The sequence below is a fragment of the Dama dama genome, chromosome X (genome assembly GCF_033118175.1).
Source record: "Dama dama isolate Ldn47 chromosome X, ASM3311817v1, whole genome shotgun sequence".
NCBI lineage: Eukaryota > Metazoa > Chordata > Mammalia > Artiodactyla > Cervidae > Dama > Dama dama.
In genome coordinates, this window is record NC_083714.1 from 134,672,445 (window position 1) to 134,693,828 (window position 21,384).

The 21,384-nt window shown below is 42.7% G+C and overlaps 1 protein-coding gene across 3 annotated transcripts in view; it reads left to right on the top strand.

Moving 5' to 3' along the window:
• Window positions 1-961: 961 nt before the first annotated feature.
• Window positions 962-21,384, top strand: part of ADGRG2 (adhesion G protein-coupled receptor G2) — a 122,689-nt gene continuing 102,266 nt past the window's right edge. The window contains exons 1-3 of one of the 3 annotated variants that reach the window (XM_061136124.1): window positions 963-1,113; window positions 8,602-8,677; window positions 17,757-17,870. The gene's annotated coding sequence lies outside the window, so the exon portion shown is untranslated. Of the gene's footprint in view, window positions 1,114-8,601; window positions 8,678-17,756; window positions 17,871-21,384 lie in introns of all 3 variants that reach the window. The other 2 variants (XM_061136126.1, XM_061136125.1) reach the window with 2 other exon arrangements.

A 21,384-nucleotide genomic window follows, 5' to 3' on the forward strand; every position in this document is an offset into this window, starting at 1 on the left:
CAGAGTTAGGCACGAGTGTGCTCTGCAGATCTGCACTTTTAAAACATCCTCTCCAAAGATCTGAATGCAATTCAGAATTTTGGTGGTAAAGAAAAATGAAATATTCTCCTGTAGGTTTTAGCGGAAGAGAATGCGTGCATTTAAAGTGGTAAAACATCTTGCAAATATTGGAGTTACTTGACTACAAAGAGGAGGGCTGGAGAGGGTAGTGTGGGGGAGGGTGTAAAAGGGGCCAGAGGGCGTTGAGTGCCTGCTCTCTACAACCAATCTTATTGTAGGACTGAGCTAAGTTCCTCTAGCCTATTTTATCATCTTGTAACACTGGTTAGGTGGTCTGTAAATCCTGTCCAGATCTACTTTTTTATTCTGGACTGTGCAGAGGTAGGAGATGCTGACAGAAAAGGTAGAGGGGACCAGGGACAACTCACTTCATATTCCACCCCACCCTCCCCCAGCAGCCATTGCGCTGGGGATCCCAGTTCCTAGTTATATGGTGTATCAGGTAACCATGGAGCTGAATTCATTCTCAGGACCTTTTCCTTTTACAGACTTCTCCAAATCCCCCTCCAAGCAGTCTGACCTCTGCATCAGAAATATTGTGGCAGAGGGGCGACTTCGGGTTTCCCACCCATCACACTGCACGGTGCTGAAAGTGGTGGGGCAAGCACTGGGGTACCAGGGCGACCCCTAAAGGTGAGCGGCTGGGCGTGGAGTCTGGGGTCCCTGAGGAGCACGCCGAACCGGATGCGGGGCGTCGGAGCAGCAAGCGGTCCAGGAAGTCCGGAAGCGTCGCGGGGGCCTCCGCAGGGTGGGGTGGGCCGCCCCGCCCCCAGTCTGAGCTCCCCGCCGGGCTTCGGCCGCCGGGCGGTTCACTCACACCCTTCTTCCTCCGCGCCCCGCCCGCTCCCCACCTCCGCGCCTAACCTCGTCGCCGCCGAACGCCGGACGCGCCACGCCGCGCTAGGCAGCTGGAGAGCGGGCGGGCGAGCCGTCCGGGAGCGACGGGGGCGGTGCCCAGCCCGCGGGCGGGAGTAGGAGGGACGCGGCCCGAGGGAAGGGGAAAAAGGAGGGCTGGAGGGCGCCAGCGGCGAGGCCGTCGGCGGGGACCGGCAGGTAAGCGCGCCGCGCCGGGATGGGTCTGTCCCCGCGGGTTCCTGCGACCCGGCCGGGGAACTGGCGACGGGCGCGGGCGGCTGGGGCGTAGCTCCGGGACGTAGAGTGCGACGGAACGGCGGGATGAACGCTCCCTCCGCGCGACTGAGGCTCGGCGGAGCTGGGGCCCGGGGCCGCCCTGAAAGGCGGAGGCTGAGGGCCGAGCTCCGGGGGCCGGCACCCCGACAGAGAGAGTGCGCGCCGCGAGAAAGGGGCTCTGGCGACGCGTTCTGTGAGGGAGAGGGGTGTGTGTGTCCTGAAGCTTAAAACGGACTCCAGCTCTCCCCACCCCTGTGCGAAAAGGAGCCACGAGCCGTGTTCGCGCCGGCGGTCTTCGAGAGCCGACTGGCGGGGACTCAGTTTGCCGCGCCGCCCAGTGGGTGCGGCGGACCCGAGGAGCGCGGACGCGCCCCGGGCCCCGGACGGCTGGGCGCTGCCGCGTCAGACTGAACCCAGAGCAGGTGGCTACGGGCGCGGCGCGATGGAGCCGCAGCCAAGAGCCTGAGGGTGAGGATGGGCTGGAGGCCTCGGGTGAGCGCTTTTCAACAGCGACTTGCCGCCTCCAGGCTCTGGAGCGTTTCACGTGAGAAGGAGCGCTGATGGGCTTCCTGAGAGCCGAATGAGGCAGGCGGCAGAGGTTTTCCATGGCTGCTTCAACAGTGACTCTTGTGTGTACTGGTCCCATCCGAATTCCCTGGGGACCTTGTTAAAATACAGATTCTGATTCAGTAGGTCCGGCCGTGGTGGGGCCCGACCGTCTGCACTTCTGACAGGCTCCCAGATGCTGCTGCTGCTCCATGGACCACATGGCAGGCCTCTCAGAAGTACTTTTTGTCCAACAGACTGAAAACCTTAGGAACATTGGGAGTGGAGATCCTAAGGCTTTACAATTCCACCTCCTCCCCAAACACACAAATTTCAGATTCCTACTCATTTATAGTAGCAAAATACCTTACTCTTCTTACTGCGTTACTAGTCAGGTACATTATCTGATAGAGCTGACTTCATGGGCATGCAGCCTGTATTTGGTTTAATGTTCTGCGGTCACTTGTCGAAATTCTGAATAATTTTTGAACAAGGGGCTTTGCAGCTGGCTGTCGAAATTTTGAATAATTTTTGAACAAGGAGCTTTGCATTTTTATTTTGCAACTGGCCCTATAAATTATGTAGCTGATCCTAATAATAGTCATCATAGGCAGAAAAAGGACCCCATTTCTTTGATTCGGTTGGGAGCTGGTGGGTGATGGAGAGTGAAGGTTTATTAAGTAAATACTAGCTAGATGTTGCAGTTCCTTCCATCTCTTAACTTCTGTTCAGCTATTTTAAGAGATAAGCCTATGTGTATAATCTCAGTTGCACATGGTATGCCAGTATTTTTAAATTAATAATTTATCAAGAGCTTAATTATTAATACAATTCAGTTTAATTTTGTAATAGTTTATGGGTTGAGCGACAAAAGTGTATGCCATTTCCAAAGGATTTGGGGAGTTTCTATTTTAGTGTCCCAAAGTTTTGCTTAGTTAAGATCTAAAGTGAGCTGGACACTGCTTAGTTGGCTGCTTTTTCAGCTCAAGTGCAAAGCTGGAAAACAGAAAGTGGCCACATTTTGAAGCTGCTCAGGGGTTATTGCTTTACAGGGCCTCAGTGCGATGCCAGCCCCTATCAGATTCCCTCTGCTTTTATCATTCCCACATCCTGGCAAGGTGACTTTCAGTAAAAGGGGGATAGAGCAGATTTTGCTGTTGAAAAACACTTAAGAAGTGCAGGACCAGCATCAGTGTTTTCTCTGTGAATAATCCTTAATCCTTGCCCCAAACCCACAGATTTCAGATGTGTGTTCTTTTCTAGAAAAAAAAAAGTGACACAGAAAAGAAACAAAGAAGGAACTTTAATTATGGATATGATTTTGTTCAGCAGAAGGAGGAAAAAGTCTGGGAAATGGCATTTCATTGGTGGGTTTGGCCGGCAAAGGAGAGCTGCCGTGTTTCTGGTACCAGGAGCAGCCTTCCAGAAATGGCAAAGTGAGTTTGCTCAGGTGTTAGAGCTAGTGAAGAAGCTGCTCTTGTGTGGCTAATGTGGTCATTCTGGGTGCTCCCGAGTGACTCCTCAGTGCCTGAGGCTGGCTGGGGACTCAGAGACGGGGTACATCACGGTGAGATTCCTAGCACTTTTCATTGCTCACATAAAACCGACCAACACATTTTTCCATTTCGCTGCCTGAGAGTGCCAAATTACTTCAGATACACTCTACAAACTGGGAAGAGCACCATTATTTCAAAAAGAAAGAGAGGGTGGGGGTGAGGGGAAAAATTCATATCTGTTAATAGTTCTGAAGATACAAAGGAGAGATTCTGCCTTTAGTAAAAAACCTGGGAGCTGATTTTTATGCCTCACTGAGAAATTCTCTACCCTAAGATAGAGAAAAAACAATTTTTCTTTTAAAATGTTTATGGTTTTAAAAATACATGGATCTTTAATCCACATGGAAATTATTTGAGGGGCATGGTATGAGGTAGGAGATGTTGGATGTTAAGAAATGGGCTAAACATTTGGGAAAAATTATCATAAATTCCCTCAAATAAAAGTCTATGAACACTCTGTTCCATTTAAAAATCTACTTAATTAATTCTTGAGCTGATTCCATGCTTTAAAAATTGAAATGCAGTTTATTTACAATAACATTCACCCTTTTTAGTATATAGTTATATAAGCTTTGACAAATACATGTCATGTAACCACCACCATGGTCAAAATCTAGAAGTCCATCACTCCAAAAAATTCCTTATGGACCCTTTGTAGTCAACCCCTCCTACCACTCGTAGCTCCTGGCAACCACTAGTTTGTTTTCTGTCCCTATAAATTTGTCTTTTCCAGAATGTCCTGTGAATAGCTTCATACAGGATGTAGCCTTCTGAGTCTGCCTTTTTTCATGTAGCATATGAGATTCACTCATGTTGTGTGAATCACTAATTTGTTCCTTTTTATTGCTGAGTAATACTCCATAGTTTGTCCATTTACCAACTTTTGGTGATTATGAATAGGGCCAATATAAACATTCACATACAGCTTTCTGTGTGAATGTAAATTTTCAGTTCACTCCAGTGAATAACCCAGAAGTAGGATTGCTATTAGAGAAGGCACTGGCGACCTACTCCAGCACTCTTGTCTGGAAAATCCCATGGATGGAGGAGCGTGGTAGGCTGCAGTCCATGGGGTCACTAAGAGTCGGACACGACTGAACGACTTAGCAGCAGCAGCAGTGGGATTGCTATATTGTGTGGTAAATTTAACTTGATAAGAAACTGCTGAACTTTTCTTAAATGGCTACTCTATTGCCCTCACCCCGTTGCTTGGCATCCTTGATAGTGCTTGGTATTGTCAGCTTATTTTATTCCAGCAGGTTTATGATGGCATCTCTGTGGTTTTAGTTTACACTTCCCTGAAAACTAATGATGTTGAGCATCTTTTCATGAGCTTTTTGATCATTTGTGTATCTTCTATGAAATGTCTGTTTTTTAATTGTGTGTTGTCTTACTGAATCATAAAAGTTCTCCATACATCTGCACACAAGTTCTCTGTCAGATACATGTATTGCAAACATTTGCTTTTAGTCTGTGGCTTACCATTTCATTTTCTTTATTTTTTTAAAGAAAGTTGTGGTAGGCACACAACATGAAATTTACCCTATTAAATTTTGAAGTGAAAAAAAAAATTTTGAAGTGTACAGTACAGTCTTGTGAACTATAGGCATGATGTTGGACAGCAGATAGTTTTCCTCTTGCATGACTGAAACTTTATACCCTCCGAACAGCAATTCCCCATTTCCCCCTCCCTCTAGCCCCTGGCAACCACCATTCTACTCTCTGTGAGTTTGACTGTTTTAGTTGACTCATACCTCATAATACGTGGAATTAATGACTTTTCTTTTGAAGGGCAAGCGTTGTAAATTTTGATATAGTCTAATTTATCATGTTTTTTCCTTCTATGAATATCGCTTTTAGTAACCTGTCATAAATTGTCTTCCTCCTGTTTAGCAAGATTTTCTCTTATGCTGCCTTCTGGATATTTTATAGTTTTACCTTTTATTTGTAGGTTTTTTACTTCATTTTCAGTTAATTTTTGTATGAGTCAAGGTTTACTCTTTTCCATATAGATAGCCAGTTGTTGCAATACCATTTGTTGAAAAGACTGTACTTTTCCCTCATTGTATCCCCTTAATCTCTTTGTCAGAAATGAATTTACTTTATGTGTGTACTTTGAACTCTATTCTGTTCCATAGATCTGTACATCTGTTCTTATGCCTGTACCACACTGTGAGGTGCTACACGTTCTTGTTTGAATTCCTAGATTGTTTTGTGTGTAATTTATATTGCTTTTAGAAATTATATCCTTTCTCCATTTCATTTTATTATGACTGTACTATTGTATGGGCTTGCCAGGTGGCGAAGTTGTAGAGAATCTGCCTGCCAATGCAAGAGATGTAAGAGTGGCGGGTTCAATCCCTGGGTCAGGAAGATCCTCCAGAGTAGGAAATGGCAACCCACTGCTGTATTCTTGCCTGGAAAATTCCACGGACAGAGAAGCCTGGCGGGCTCCTGTCCATGGGGTCACAAAGAGTTGAACATAACTGAGTGTGTGCACACAGAGTATTATATAGACAGGCTTTTTAATTTTTTTTGGAGTTCTAGCATAATCAAGTCATGTTACTAAGCTTTCATTAATTCTCATAGTATTTCAGTCAATTTTCTTCAATATTTAAAGGTAAATAAGCTATCGTCACATGGCAGTGGTATAGGTATCCCTCCCTGCCCCTGGCATTTTTTCCTCCATGTGTCTGCTCTCCTTAGTGGCTGGGCTGTGGAGCAGGTGCAGGAGGAACATCTGACTTGGGTGGAAATGCTTCTCCTACCTACTGCTAGGTTTTATGCTTGCTGTGGAGTTTTGGCATTTGCCCTTATTAGTACCTTCTGGAGGTTTTCTTTGCATTTCATTTTTAGCCTCGAAATGTTCAAAAAATTTCATTTAAAAATTTCTTGTTCTGTTTGGATGATTTTTTTTGCTTCGTGGAAAAGCCTAACAGTTTAGAGGTGAGTCAGTCTTCCCAGCTTTGGAGGGTCATATTTTGATTTCCCTGGAGGAGCAGATAGTGTAGCAGAAGTCAGTTTGTTTTTATTTAGACCAGGAAGGAACTACCTTTGGAGCTTTTTTATAATATTCTCATCTGCAGGGAAGGGGCAGGGGATGCCAGGTATAGTGAGGAAAGGAGAGAGAATAAAGGAACAGTTTATATGTATAAATAGACGTTGTTGTTCAGTTGCTCAGTCTTTGTGACCCCATGGACTGCAGCACACCAGGCTTCTCTGTCCTTCACCATCTGCCAGAGCTTGCTCAACCTCATGTCCATTGAGTCACTGATGCCATCCAACCATCTTATCCTCTGTTGTCCCCTTCTTCTCCTGCCTTCAGTCTTTCCCAGCATCAGGGTCTTTTCCGATGAGTTGGCTCTTCATATCAAGTGGCCAAAGCATTGCAGCTTCAGTATCAGTCCTTCCCATGAATATTCAGGGTTGATTTCCTTTAGGATAGACTGGTTGGATCTCCTTTCAGTCCAAGGGATTCTCAAGAGTCTTCTGCAGCACCACAGTTCAAAAGCATCAATTCTTCAGCACTCAGCCTTCTTTAAGGTCCAACTCTCACATCCATACATGGCTACTGGAAAAAACATAGCTTTGACTATATGAACCTTTGTTGGCAAAGTAATGTCTCACAATTTTTAATACACTGTCTAGGTTTGTCATAGCTTTTCTTCTTAGGGTCTTTTAATTTCATGGTTGCAGTCACCATCTGCAGTGATTTTGGAGCCCCCAAAAATAAAGTCTCTCAACTGTTGCCATTGTTTCCCCATCTATTTGCCATGAAGTGATGGGACCAGAAGCCATGATCTTCGTTTTTTGAATGCTGAGTTTTTTTTTTTTGAATGCTGAGTTTTAAGCCAGCTTTTTCACTCTCCTTTTTCACTTTCATCAAGAGACTCTTTAGTTCCTCTTCACTTTCTGCCATAAGGGTGGTGTTATCTGCATATCTGAGGTTATTGATATTTCTCCCGGCAGTCTTGATTCCAGCTTGTGCTTCATCCAGCCCAGCATTTCGCGTGATGTACTGTGCATATAAGTTAAATAAGCAAGGTGACAATATACAGCCTTGACGTATTCCTTTCCCAATTTTGAACCAGTTTGTTGTTCCATGTCCAGTTCTAACTGTTGCTTCTTGACCTGCATACAGGTTCCTTAGGAGACAGATAAGGTGGTCTGGTATTCCCATCTCTTTTAAGAATTTTCCACATTGTATGAATGAACAATGAACGAACAATAAGTAGATATCTTATGTGCAAATAAGGTAGCTTTTGGTAGTGGTTTTCAAACTTTTCTGCTCACCATTCACAGTGACAAGTATAAATCTCAGCTCAGTGTGGACATATCTACATATAATTGAAACAGAATCTCAAGAAGTATTATGCATTTTTCCTCTGTGAAGTGTATTCTGAAATTTTTAATTCACTTCCATCTGTTGTACTTCGATTGATTTGACACTCTTGCATAAAACTACTGTTATAAAACTGTTCCTTTTAGTTTCTAAGTCCCCAAACTGCTGAACTGTGTCCAGGACAGATTCATTTTATATCAGATCCTGTTATGATGCTAAGTGAGTTCATTTTTAATACTCTGAGATGACGGTGCATGCTGAGTTGCTTTAGTTGTGTCCGACTCTGTGCGACCCCCCAGACTGTAGCCTGCCAGGCTCCTCTGTCCATGGGATTCTCCAGGCAAGAATACCGGAGTGGGTTGCCATTTCCTTCTCCAGGGGATTTTCCCAACCCAGAGATCTCAAAGCCAGGTGTCCTGCATTGCAGGCAGCTTGTTTACCTTCTGAGCCACCAGGGAGATAATGGTAGCTACCCCAATTTTTCTCTCAAATTTATATGTAGCTTGTAACCCAGTCTCCCAGCGCCCACCCTGACCCCAGAGAATTACCAGTAAAGGCAGTCTTGTAAATCTACTGCTCAAATCCTCTACCACGCTTACACTAGACCCCTAGCTCCTTCCTGTAGCCTGAGGCCCTATATGATCTTTACCCCTTTCTTCCCATACTTTCCCAGCTGTGCCAGCCTTCCTGCTATTCATCACATCAGCCAAGCATTTCCCTGCTTACCAGCCTTAGCATTTGCAGTGCTGCCTGCCTGGAGCATCATTTCACCAGATAATCTCCTAACTTGTCCATCTGTTTCATTTGGGGCTTCTCTAACCCTCATTCTAAATCAGCATTCCTCACCTACCACTAGAAATGTCCATCTCCCGCATCCCACTTCTGTTTTCTTGTAACATTATTATCTGCAATTATATTATTTAGTTATTCATTCACTAATTCCATGTCTTTTTTCCCCCTTGCTAGAATACAAGTTCCAAGAAGGCAGGGACTTTGTGTCTCTTGTCCAGGACCTAGAACAGTGGGACATAGTAGATGCTCAGTAAGTATTTGTTGAATGGATGAATGAGTGCACCTAGAATCTAGAAGAAATCAAGCACTAATCTTAAGAGAAATTCAAAGCACTATGCCTTTTTGTTCAGTTTTGGTGTGGGAATTTCTTTAGGTTAAACATAAGAGTATATTTTATTTTTATTATTTTATTTTGGTTGCGCTGAGTCTTTGTTGTGTCATGTGGACTTCTCTTGTGAAACACAGTCCCTAGATCACGCCGGCTCAGTAGTTGCAGGGAGCAGGCTTAATTGCCCCTCGACAGGTGGGATCTTAGTTCCCTGACGAGGGATCGAATCTGCATCCCCTGCATTGGAAGTTGAATTCTTAACCACTGGACCACCAGAAAAGTCACTTATTTTATTTATTTTTTATAGTATATTTTAGTGTAAATAGTTCATAAATCAACAGACATCTGATGTCCACTACATTCCTGAGTCTGTGATAATAATAATATGTGCTTAGTTGCTCAGTTGTGTCTGACTCTTTGCAACCCCATGGACTGTAGCCCATCAGGCTCCTCTGTCCATGGGGATTCTCCAGGCAAGAATACTGGAGTGGGTTGCCACTTGCTTCTCCAGGGAATAGTAATAACTAACAGCTAATATTTATTGGGTAGATGGTGCTCTTACTGGTTTACCTATGTTAACTCATTTAACACTCCCAAACTCTTGAGGCAGGTACTATTTTTTATTTAAGTGTACAGATCAGTATTCACTGTTTTTTCCCCCATATTTATTAGAATGGTCTTTGCCTTCAGAAAGTTATAAACATGCCTTTAGCATTTAAGATGTGCTACTAAGTATCCCAAGGCTCCTCAGTTCTTTATATAGCAAACACACCCATCCACCGTCGAGGCACTCAGAGGTTAAGTTTGTCAGTGTCCTTTGTCCACAGTTGTACAAATGATGAGCAGTACATCTAGGGTTTGAACACAGACCATCTGATTTCGGAGCCTGTGGGGGTTTTTTTTCATTGAAGTATAGGTAATTTATAGTATATATTAGTTTCAGATGTATAACATACTGATTCAGTATTTTTTTATAGATTATGCTCCATTAAACGTTAGTAAAAGATAATGGCTCTAGGTCCCCGTGCTATATGATACATCCTTGATGTTTATCTGTTTTCTGCATAGTAGTTTGTATCTTTTAATCCAATACCTCTAACTTGCCCCGCTTCCCTCTCCCCAGTTGTAACCACTAGTTTGTTTTCTATATCTGTGAGTCTTTCTGTTTTGCTGTATACATTCATTTGTATTATTTTTAAGATTCCACATATAAGTGACATCATACAGTATTTGGTTTTTTCCTCTGACTAACTTACTGTCCATCAACAGATGAATGGATAAAGAAGATATGATATACACACACATATACACAAAATGGAATATTATTCAGCCATAAAAAATAATAAAATTCTGTCATTTTCAGCAACGTGGATGGATTTAGAGCCTGTGTTTTTAACCACAGTGCTCATAGTGATGAGGAGCATACACAATATTTGATCTTTAAAAACATATCATGTTTATGGCCTTTGTTCCTGTACCCAAGCAAGGGCTGGTGTGCCTGTGACACAGAAAGCCAAACTCTGACACTGGGTATTTGCAGCAAAGTCCGGGTTTACTGTAGGGCACCAGTCAAGGGAGTGGGAGACAAGCCTCAGATCCACTCCAACTTGATCTTTGAGTTAGGGGCTTTTTTTAATGGGGAAGAACAAAGAGACTGGGATTAATCATCCTTTTGTGATGTTTCTGTGATATTTCTTCATCATAGCTTTGAGAGTCAGGATGTTTCTGGTTTACGATTCTCTGGCCAGGTCTGTTACCTCAACTTACCCTGGAGAAACAACCTGAGTTTGTATATTAATGGTGGTGTCTATAATAGCAACTTCAGCACATTAATGATGTTATTAATGTAGTTTTAGTCATCTAACTTTGGTTGATTAGTATTCAGTTAGCAAAGGATTGAGGTCAGAAGGGACAGGGAAGGGAATAAAGTTTCGGATGCGTGCATGCTCAGTTGCTTCAGTCATGTCCGACTCTTTGTGACCCTATGGACCATAACCCGCCAGGCTTCTCTGTCCATAGGGTTCTCCAGCAAGAATACTGGAGTGGCTTGCCATACCCTCCATGGGATTTTCCCTACCCAGGGATCAAACCGGTGTCTATTCTATCTCCTTCATTGGCAGGCAGGTTCTTTACCGCTAGCGCCACCTGGAAACCCCAAAGTTTTGGATAGAGAGATTAATTATAAACTCACGAAGGGAACTCGGTAGAGATTTCATTCCCTTAGCATAAGTGGCTCTCAATTCCGCCCCCTCCCTGCCCCAGGGCAAATGTTTGGACATTTTTGGTTGTCATGACTGGCAGAGGTAGTGGTGCTATTGGCATCTAGTGGGCAGAGACCAGAGATGTAGCTGAATACCCTGTAATGCACAGAAAATGACTCCCCACATCCCTTTGTCCTCACTGATAATTATCTGGCCCAAATATCCATCATGCTGAGGTTGAGAATCCTGGCCTTAGCACAGTAGCTCTGAAAGCTGACTGTCTGTCCGAATGACTTGGGGAGTTTTTATAATAAATTCTGATGTCTAGGTCCAGGTCCTGACCTTAATAAACCACAAATGGATCTTCAGCATCTCCTGGTGATCCTACGTCACTTGAGTAGTGGCTGTGTCTTTCCAATTTCCAAAACAGCTATTTTACCCCTTCTTTTACTTTCTCTATTCCTCCTACTTCAGCTGCTGACTCTGTCTCTTTAGACAGAGTATTCTTCTCATATTCTCACCACCCAGATTCCCAGCATGTGTACAGGTGCCGAGGTGAAACCGACTGAAATACCCCACTGTTCCTGTGAAACTGACTGAAACACCCCCAGTGTGTCAAAGACCGGCCTCTTTGCTGGGCTCTTTGCCTTTTCAAGAACATGTTCTCCAACACCGCCCCCCCCCCCCCCATTTAAAAAAAAAAAGGAAAGAATTTCAAACTTTACTAATAAATTGCAAACGTAAAAATTGTACAGAGAACATTCATATACCCTTTAACCAGATTCTTCTGTCCTTAACATTTGACCCCATTTGCTTCATTCTTTGCACTCTTCTTCATGCACATAATTTTTTTCCTGAACCATTTGAGGCTAAGTTACATGCATCATGGCTTTTACTCCTAAGTACTTCAGTATGGATTTTCTAAGAATAAGAATATTCTCTTACATAATCACAGTAGTTGTCAACTTTAGGAAATTTAATATTGATACAATATTGTTTTTAATCTGCCATCTGTATTCCAATTTTGAAAATAAACCTACTAACATCTACAGCCTTTTTTTCTTCTAGTGCAGAATCTGATCTAGGGTTGTTCAGGCATTTAGTTGTCATGTTTCTTAGCCTCTTTTAATCTATAACATTTTCACAGCCTTTCTCTGTCTTTTATGACATTGGCATTGTGGGGGAGGAAAAATCATTTTTCCTTTACTCTTCTAGGTTCTTGGCTGAGACCTCCCTATAATGAAAAGACATTAATTGGAGAAAAACAAATGGTTTAATAATAACATGCATACATGGGAGACACCCTGGAAAACTGAGAAACTGTGAAATGGACCAAGCCACCTTAAATGCCATCTCTAGCTAAAGATAAAAGATGTTGGCTTGGGGGAGGCCAGTTATAAGACTAGGAGGCAAAGCACAGTAAACAAGGGTCACGTTGTAAGGGTCAGGTTGTTAGGCACATTGATAGAGTTTCTAGAGATTAGAATCACCTTTCTCTCTGTTATAGCAAATGTCTCTTACAAAAGGGTAACTTATACCAGGTTTTCAGAGCTTCTCCTGTATCTGCTGTTTCTTAAAAATAATCACCCTAAGGACTTCCCTGGTGGTGCAGTGGTTAAGAATCTGCCTTACAATGCAGGGGACCCATGTTTGATCCCTGGTCGGGGAACTAGGATGTGGGAACATGCCTAGGGGATACTGAGTATGCACACCTCAACTAGAGAGAAGTCTGTGTGCTGCAACAAAGACCCAATACAGCCCCCCCCCAAAATAACAAATAATAATAATAATCAGCCTAAAATAATCAATATGCCAAAGAGACATATTTTGGGATGGTATATTCTGCTCCTCTTTAATATTTAGAATGAAAACAGACCACCTCCCTCTCCTTTTTATTTTATTTTAAAGTTTTTATTTATTTATTTTTAGCTTTGGCTGCGCTGGGTCTTTGTTGCTGCTTGGGCTTTTTCTCTCGTTGTGGTGAGCTGGGGCTACTCTAGTTGCAGAGCATGGGCTTCTTGTGGTGGTTTCTCTTGTTGCAGATCATGGCTTCTAGGCACATGGGCTTTAGTAGTTGTGGCTCGCAGGCACTAGAGTGCTGGTGCTCTCTCTGTCTCTGTCTCTCTGTCTCTCTCTCTCTCTGTCTATATATATATACACACATACCTTTTCAGATTGTTTTCCCGCATAGGTTATTACAAAATATTGAGTACAGTTCCCTGTGCGATATATAGTAGGTCCTTTTTGGTTATCTGCCATTTATTTACTTACTCATGTATTTATTATTAGTATGGACTCATAAATTCCTGTTTTTTCAATACTCCGTAATTAATTACTTAAATTATTTTGGTGCTCCAGTTGTGAAGGACTTGACTTATAATTCCATTTCCCTCTTTCTTTACTGCTTTGCTGAGCATCCTCTTCTCTTTTCTGGATTGTTTTCATCAGCTCATAATCATGATCTAATATGTAGTATCTCCATTGGCTCTGTATCCCCTCCAGTTGCTCCCAAATTTCTAGTTGCCTCTCAGAGGAACCTCTTAAAAGGCTGCATATAGTTTATTGCCCCACATTCTTTCCTTGTCTAGTCTAATCAGGGTCCTGTCCTGAGTGGGGCTCTTCTTGGCAGTCCTCGATGAACTCCACGTTGCCAAATTTATCAGTTGTCCCTTCTCTGGCTTATCATGCTTGACTTTGCAGCAACATTTCCTCTTTTTTTGAACATTTTCTTCTTGTTACTTCCATTACCCTACACTCTCTCGATTTTCCTACTCTTGCTGGTAACTTATTCTAAGTCTCATTTCAGTCTTCTCCTCTCCTCAACCTACAAAGGTTGGTGTCCTTCCCGGGCACTAGGACTATGTGCTCTTCTGATACAACCCATCCAGTCTGTGGCTTTCCATTCCATCTAGATGCCAGTACCTGTACCCATGACCTTTCCCGCACCTCAAGATTTACTAATTCACTTTAAAAAATGTTATTGTACAATATTGTAAAGTAATTAGCCTCCAACTAATAAAAATAAATGAAAAAAAATGTTATTGTAGTTAATTTACAATATTGTATTAATTTCTGCTATATAGGAAAGTGGCTTAATTATATTATATATTATTTTTCATAATTTTTTCCATTATGGTTTATCACAGGATATTGAATAGAGTTCTCTGTGCTATACAGTAGGAATGAATTCATTCTTTTAAAAGACTTGTATGGGCAGGGGCCCTTCTGTCAAGCTTTATTGAGATATTATTGACAATATGAATTGTATATCAAGGTGTACAATTTGATGTTTTGGTTATGTGTATATTGTGAGGGGCTTCCCAAGTAGCGCCAGTGGTAAAGAATCTGCCTGCCAATGCAGGAGATGTAGGAAATGCAGGTTGGATCCCTGGGTCTGGCGTAGGAAATGGCAACCCACTCCAACATTCTTACCATGGACAGAGGAGCCTGGCGAGCTACAGTCCATGGGGTTGCAAAGAGTTGAACACGACTGAGCACAAACACACATTGTGAAATGATCAGCACACTCAAGCTAACTAATGTATCCGTCACCTCACAGTTAAGTCTCTGTGTGTGTGTGTGTGTGTGTGTGTGTGGTGAGAACACTTAGGATCTACCCCTTTAGCAAACTAAGTGTACAGTAACTATTAACTGTAGTCACCGTGCTGTACATAAGATCTCCAGAACTCCCTTGTCTACACTGATTTTAAGAAGTAAACTCCAGCCTCTTTAGCATGGCTTTCACACTGCACTACCACTGTTAGGTTAAAACATAGAATGGATCTTATTGTGTAGTGGAAATTGTCTCAAAAATATCTTTAAGATCTTTATACTGGCTCAAAAATGTCATTGAGAAACATTAGAAAACAATGTTGATAAGTTGACTACTTCTAAGAATGCTGGAAGTTTTGGGGGAAGCTTGAACTATTAACAGGCTCAGAAATGAGGGTTATAGAAATGAAAAATGGAAGAAAGTATAGGAAAAATCATGCTCTTAAACATTTTGTACCTTTATTTATTTATTTTTTTGTCACTCCACATGGCGTGTGGGATCTCAGCTCCCTGACCAGGAATCAAACTTGTGCCCCCTGCAGTGGAAAGAGTCTTATCCACTGGACTGCTAGGGAAGTCCCTATTTTGTGCTTTTTAAATATAAAAATTTAAAAATCTTGAAACAAAAAAAGAGACCTACTAATCCACATTTTTGATTAAAGTAAAATTTTGATTCCCTGCATCTCCATGCCATACTTGATTCTCTCCCCATGAGACCATCTCAGTGTATGACACCATGATCCATCTAGTTGTTCAAGCTCTAAGCTTACAGGTTTCCTGCTCCACATGCAACCTATCAACAGATCTTGTCACTTTGACTTTCAGAGTATATTCCAGGTGTTCCAACCTCTCTACTTTGACTCCTCCACAATTCTTCCTTCTGCCACTATCTTTCTTGGACTGTTGTAATGGCCTCCTATAATCTAATTCCCATACGGCAGCTGGAGTGTCTTTTTAGAAGTATTAACTGGATGATGTCATTCCCCTGCTGGATTGTGGTGTTCTGCCATGTTCTGACCCCTGCTCTTCCCTGTTGCGGACCACACTTCCTCCTTTTGATTCTTCCAGTACATCAAGCACCTTTTGGTCTTTTGTACTAACAGTTCTCTCTGGAATGTTCTGTCTGCCCCTCCCTCATCTTTCTCTGTCTGGCATCATTCATCTCTCAGTTTAAGTATCACCTCTGGTTCCTTCATCCAAAATAGATTCCAAGTCACTCACTGTATCATTCTCACCTTACTGTAATTTTCAGCACTGCACTTGTCATTATATTAGCTTTATTCTTTATTTGTATATTTGTTGTTCCCCTCTCCTCCTCTGCCCCACCCCCCTGCTCCCACGTTAGAATGTGAGCAGGGCCCACACTTTATCCCTAGTACCTAGTATTTGGTATACAGTAGGTATTCAGTTAGATGAATGAATAAATAAATTTAAACTATCTAACATGATCTCCAGCCCATGAAATGAAAGTCACTCAGTCACATGAAAGACACTGAGTAAATGTTCTCTTTCTCCAGAAATTCATGTCTCTGGGCTAAGTCTAGAAGCTGTTCGTGAGAACAGTGATCTGATGAACAAATTAATATCTGTGTGTTAGGATCCATTAGAGTTTCCAGACAGAAGGGAATTACATTTTACCAAGAAAAAACGAGTGATAAAATTCCAGAGATCACCAATGTCACATTTTTTAGTGGGGGACTCTTCTAGTCCTAACTGCTTCTTGGATTTTTAAAAAACTTGGACATATTTCCCTTGGGTTTTAGACATGTAAAGTTTCTAAACCTTCTAGGTATTCACAAATTGAATATATGGAAGGAGAAGGAGAAAGATTAGGAGGATGTATGCCAAAGTGATTTCCCTTTTAGACATAATTTGAAAATTAGCCATGATTTATAGGTAAACTCTAATAGTATATTCTATATAGTATTGAAGCTTCCAGGAACAATCAGTACAAATGACCTCCTCTAGTGATTTTGCTATCCAGATAATTAACTTTTTGACAGAATATATCACATGTTTTGGAGTATTTGGAGAAACCATTACCCTTGTGAAAGTAAAAGTTGCTCAGTCGTGTCCGACTCTTTGTGACCCCATGAACTGTACAGTCCATGGAATTCTCCAGGCCAGAATACTGGAGTGGGAAGCAGTTCCCTTCTCCAGGGGATCTTCCCAACCCAGGGATCGAAACCAAGTCTGCATTGCAGGCAGATTCTTTACCAGCTAGGCCACAAGGGAAGCCCACCTAGTAGTATTTATTTTTTATATTGGATCGATGCTCATTTAATATCCATAGTTCATATGTGAGTCAAGAGCTGTGTACCATTGTTCACTCTCCTGATATTTACCACCTGTGCATTGTTATTAGTCATTTTCTTTCTAGCATCCATTTTTAGTGAAAGTAGGCAAGTGTGGCAAGCAGTATTTCTTAGATATAGAGTCTTATTGTTTTTGACTCATCTGTGAAAGTGGATGAAATGTGTATACATATGTTTCTAAGATTAAACTTTAATGAAGTATACACTATATGCATTATAAGTGTATAGCTCAATGAATTTTCACCAACTTTGCACACCCCTGTCACCAGTCCCCTATCAAGAATCAGAACATGAGCGGCTCCCATAACTCCCCTTCATGTCTCCTTCTGGGCACTCCCATCTCCCCAAAAGTAACTACTATTCTGATTCTAATGTCATAGATTGATTTTGTCTGCCCTTGAGTTTCATATATATAGTACCACACAGGATATCTGACTTTTCATTTTTGTTTGGGAGATTCATCCATATCATTGTGTTGTGTGTTGCAGTTACAGGATAGTATTCCATTGTATGACTGTACCGTAATTTATCCTTTCTACTATTGACGAACCTTTGGTTAGTTTCCTGTTTCTGGCTTTAATGAATAGTGTTGTGAGGAACACTCTTGTACATACCTTTTTTTTTTTAAACATTTTTATTTTGTATTCAGAAATAGCTGATTAACATTGTTGTGATAGTTTCAGGTGAACAGCAAAGGGACTCAGCCATACTTATACGTGTATCCATTCTCCCCCAAACTCCCCTCCCAAAAAGGCTGCCACATAACAATGAGCAGAGTTCCTTGTGCCATACAGTAGGTCCTTGTTATCCGTTTTAAATATAGCATTGTGGATTATACCTATCTTTTGATGAACACATGTGTATGTTGACTTAAAAAATATTGGCAATCCAAAAGTTGATAGTTATATTTTATTCGCATGTTTTATTCGGCAGGAATTTTTAGGACTTCAAGCCCTGGAGACAGCATCTCAAGTAACCTTAAGGGAACTGCTCTGAGGAGCTGAGGCAGAGAGGCTGCTTATATAGAAGTTTTGCAACAAAGGGCAGGTAATCTGAATGTCGAAAGATTATTGTTAATTAAAGAAAACTAGATATCCCAAGTTAAGGAATTCAGTGCTTTTCTATGTATGGGAGCTTCCCTAGTGGCTCAGGTGGTAAAGAATCTGCCTGCAATGCAGGAAAACCTGGGTTGGGAAGGTCCCCTGGAGAAGGGAATGGTAACCCACTCCAGTATTCTTGCCTAGAAAACCGCATGGAGAGAGGAGCTTGGTGGGCTGCGGTCCATGAGGTCTCAAAGAGTCAGACATGACTGAGCGACTAACACTTTCAGTTTTTCACCTTCTGTGTATGGGAAGATGCAAGAGTCTGGGTTCGCTGACATCATTCCTTTGATTTGCCCCTCAGCTACCTGGGTCTGCTCGCCTGGTGGCTCAGACAGTAAAGAATCTGCCTGCAATACAAGAGACCCAGGTTTGATTCCTGGGTGGGGAAGATCCCCTGGAGGAGGGCATGGCAACCCACTCCAGTATTCTTGCCTGGGAAATCCCATGGACAGAGGGGCCTGGCTACAGTCCATGGGGTCACAAAGAGTCAGACATGACTGAACAACTAAGACTTTCAAGACTTTGAGCTATCTGGGGCCTGTATCCTGTGATTTCTCACTCTGTTTCCTCAGGGCTCATGATAGGGAGTGGCTGCAGTCTGATGGCTGCTAGATGGCAGGTATATTCTTTTCCTGAGTTTCCTCAGGGCTCACCAGCTCGTGTTGGAGGGCTGCAATCACTCTTGACTGTGACATCCTTTGTTTACTGATAGGGCAGAAGATGTTTTTTTCGTGTGCATTACTACTCTGTAAATGCTATAGGGGAAGAGAAAGAACGTTCCCTCTACCCTCCTAGGTTCTTGGCTGAGACCCCCCCCCCCTCCCGGTAATAAAAAGACAGATTAACAGGAGAAAAACAAACAGAAGTTTACTAATATATATCCTGCTGTATACATGGGAGAGACCCATGAAAACAGAGTAACTCCCCCTAAATGGCCCAAGCCCCACTATGTTCAATACCATCTTCCACTAAAGACAAAAGATTTTTTGTGGGGTGGGGGAGGCCAGTTCTAGGAATTATCAGGAAAAGCACAGTGAACAAGGTTGGGGTGTTATGCAGATTTAAGTCCTTGCCTTCTCCACTGAGAAGAGTTTCTAGAGACTTAAAGTGACTGTTCTGGTATGGAGAGAGAGACACCCTTGCAAACGGAGGTTCCCCTTATATATGTAAACATCTCTTACAGAAGGGTCACGTCTACTCGCTTTTCAGAGCTGCTTCTTTGTATGCTGTTTCTTAAAAATAATCAACCTCAAGATAATTCTTACACCAAAGAGACATTTTGAGATGTCATATTCTGCTCCCCTTCAATACCTAAAAAAGAATGCTTTTGATATTGTCGTAAAGTTGCTTACTCGTGTCTGATTCTTTGCGACCCCGTGGACTGTAGCATGCCAAGCTTTCCTGTCCTTCACCATCTCGTGGAATTTGCTCAGAGTCATGTCCATTGAGTCGAGGATGCCATCCAAAGAAAGCTTCTAACGTATTTCTACTTATTTTCATGGTTGTCAGTTATTTTGTACTCTGAATGCAATTAGGATTAGGAACCATCTCTGTGTATACTTCCATATCTGTATCCATATACTGTGTTGAGGCTTTTTATTCATAAGTTGAATTAAGTTTTAGTATGAGTTGTTCTGCTTTAATTTTTTTCTAAGAGTGTTTGTATATTCATTTATTCCTTTACTGGCTACCTGTATCAAAATGTCATTTTAAAATTTCTTAAGAATTTTAACTTTTTTCCTGTGATACACACGCGTGATTATTTTGAAATGAATGACACTCCTGAATGAACTGTCAAATGTATTTTACAGATATTGAGGCAAAGGTTTACCCACATGAATAGTCTTAGAATCATACAGGCTTATTAAGCCCTGATTCCTAATTTTGCCAAGGAGGCAAAAAGGGAAGAATGAAATAAATGAAAGAGGTTTTGAAAAACTAAAGTGTGCTTTATTTTGTTGTGATTACACCCAGGTTTGTAGGTTGACACGATTATCTCCCTTTGTCCCAAATTTGTCCCAAATTATTCCATTCAGCAAATCTGAAGTTAATTTGACAAACTGAATAGAGCACATTAGCCTGAAATGGAGCAAATACCTTCCACTTGACTTTGGTAGGAATACACTCTTTATGCAGAGAACGCTTGGTGAATTACTACAGTCGTGCTTTTTAGATACACAGGTAGATCTTTTTGAAATGTAGATGCGGGTTCTGGGACGGGGCTGGAGATGCTTCCTTTTGGGGGACCACACTTTGAATAGTGAGGCTTTAAGCACAGCTGGGATCTTTGTCCATAGCCCTTTGAGGAATGATAAACATCCCTGTCCTCGTGCCTCTCTGGTTGGCCTCCCAGCACAGGGGACAAACTAGATGTGTTCAGCCTGCATTACAGCACAAAGCCTGATACTCCTTGGGCGTTTCTTTAAATCTCAAGTAGCAACTCCTTTCAGCCTCCTCTTACCTAGTCTCTCCTCAAACATTCCAAACAGCTGAAGAAAAACCACTGAACTCCTCAAACGCACGCCAAACCCAAACATACGCCAAACCCAAACATACACACACACACACACTCTCTCTCTAAACCCCAGATACTGACTTGAAGGGAGGAGTAGGGCAGGGCAGGCGTGAAACTGCCTTCTCTTCTGCTGGCTTCGGTGCCTCAGACTTCCTCATTTATTCCATAGAGACTGGGTGTCTGTCTTAAGATCCTGGGCCCTGAGCACCGCAGTACACTCAGTCCCCTTCCAGCCACTAGCTGGACATTTCTCTCTGCCCATGTGGCAGCCTGGAGTGCCAGGATGAACCCTTCCCAGCCCACCCCTGGGAGCAGCCCTCAGCCAGGGCTGGTAGGTATTGAACCCAGCTCTTTGCCCCTGAGAGGAACCCCTGAGACGGCTGGGCAGTCTGCACTGGCTCCCAGAGCTTCCAGGACTGAGACTCGGCCTCCCCCAGTGGTAACTGGCTTGATGATGCATCTGTTTTAGCTGCCTTCCTGCCCCCATCTCACTTCCCCATTCTCCTGTGTCCTGGGATCACATGCTAAATAAATTGCTTGCTCTCAAATCTTTGCCTCAGATTACCTTCTGGAAGAACCCAAACTATGGCAGGGCTCTTTGAGGCCAGCAGTCAGGAAGTACTTTTGTTCATTTTAATAAAACACATTACACGAAAACACGGGAGCCCCTTGGGTTGGTCCTCAGGAGGGCTTCACCAGTGTCTAGTTAGTTTGTTGGCATGACACCAAGCATTCAGGTGGCTGGAAGTAAGCCCAATCTCAGAAAGAACGCTTCCGTGTTCTGGATTGTCAACAGAGCTTATACCTGGACTCCCAACAGAGCTGACTCTTGTCCTTCTGAGTCTTGCAGGGCCAGGGGTGGGGGTAGGGGGAAAGTGTATCTCTGAGTTCTGCCTCAGGGCCGTTGAGCCATCTTGTGGCCCTGGCAACCCTTGCCCTGGCT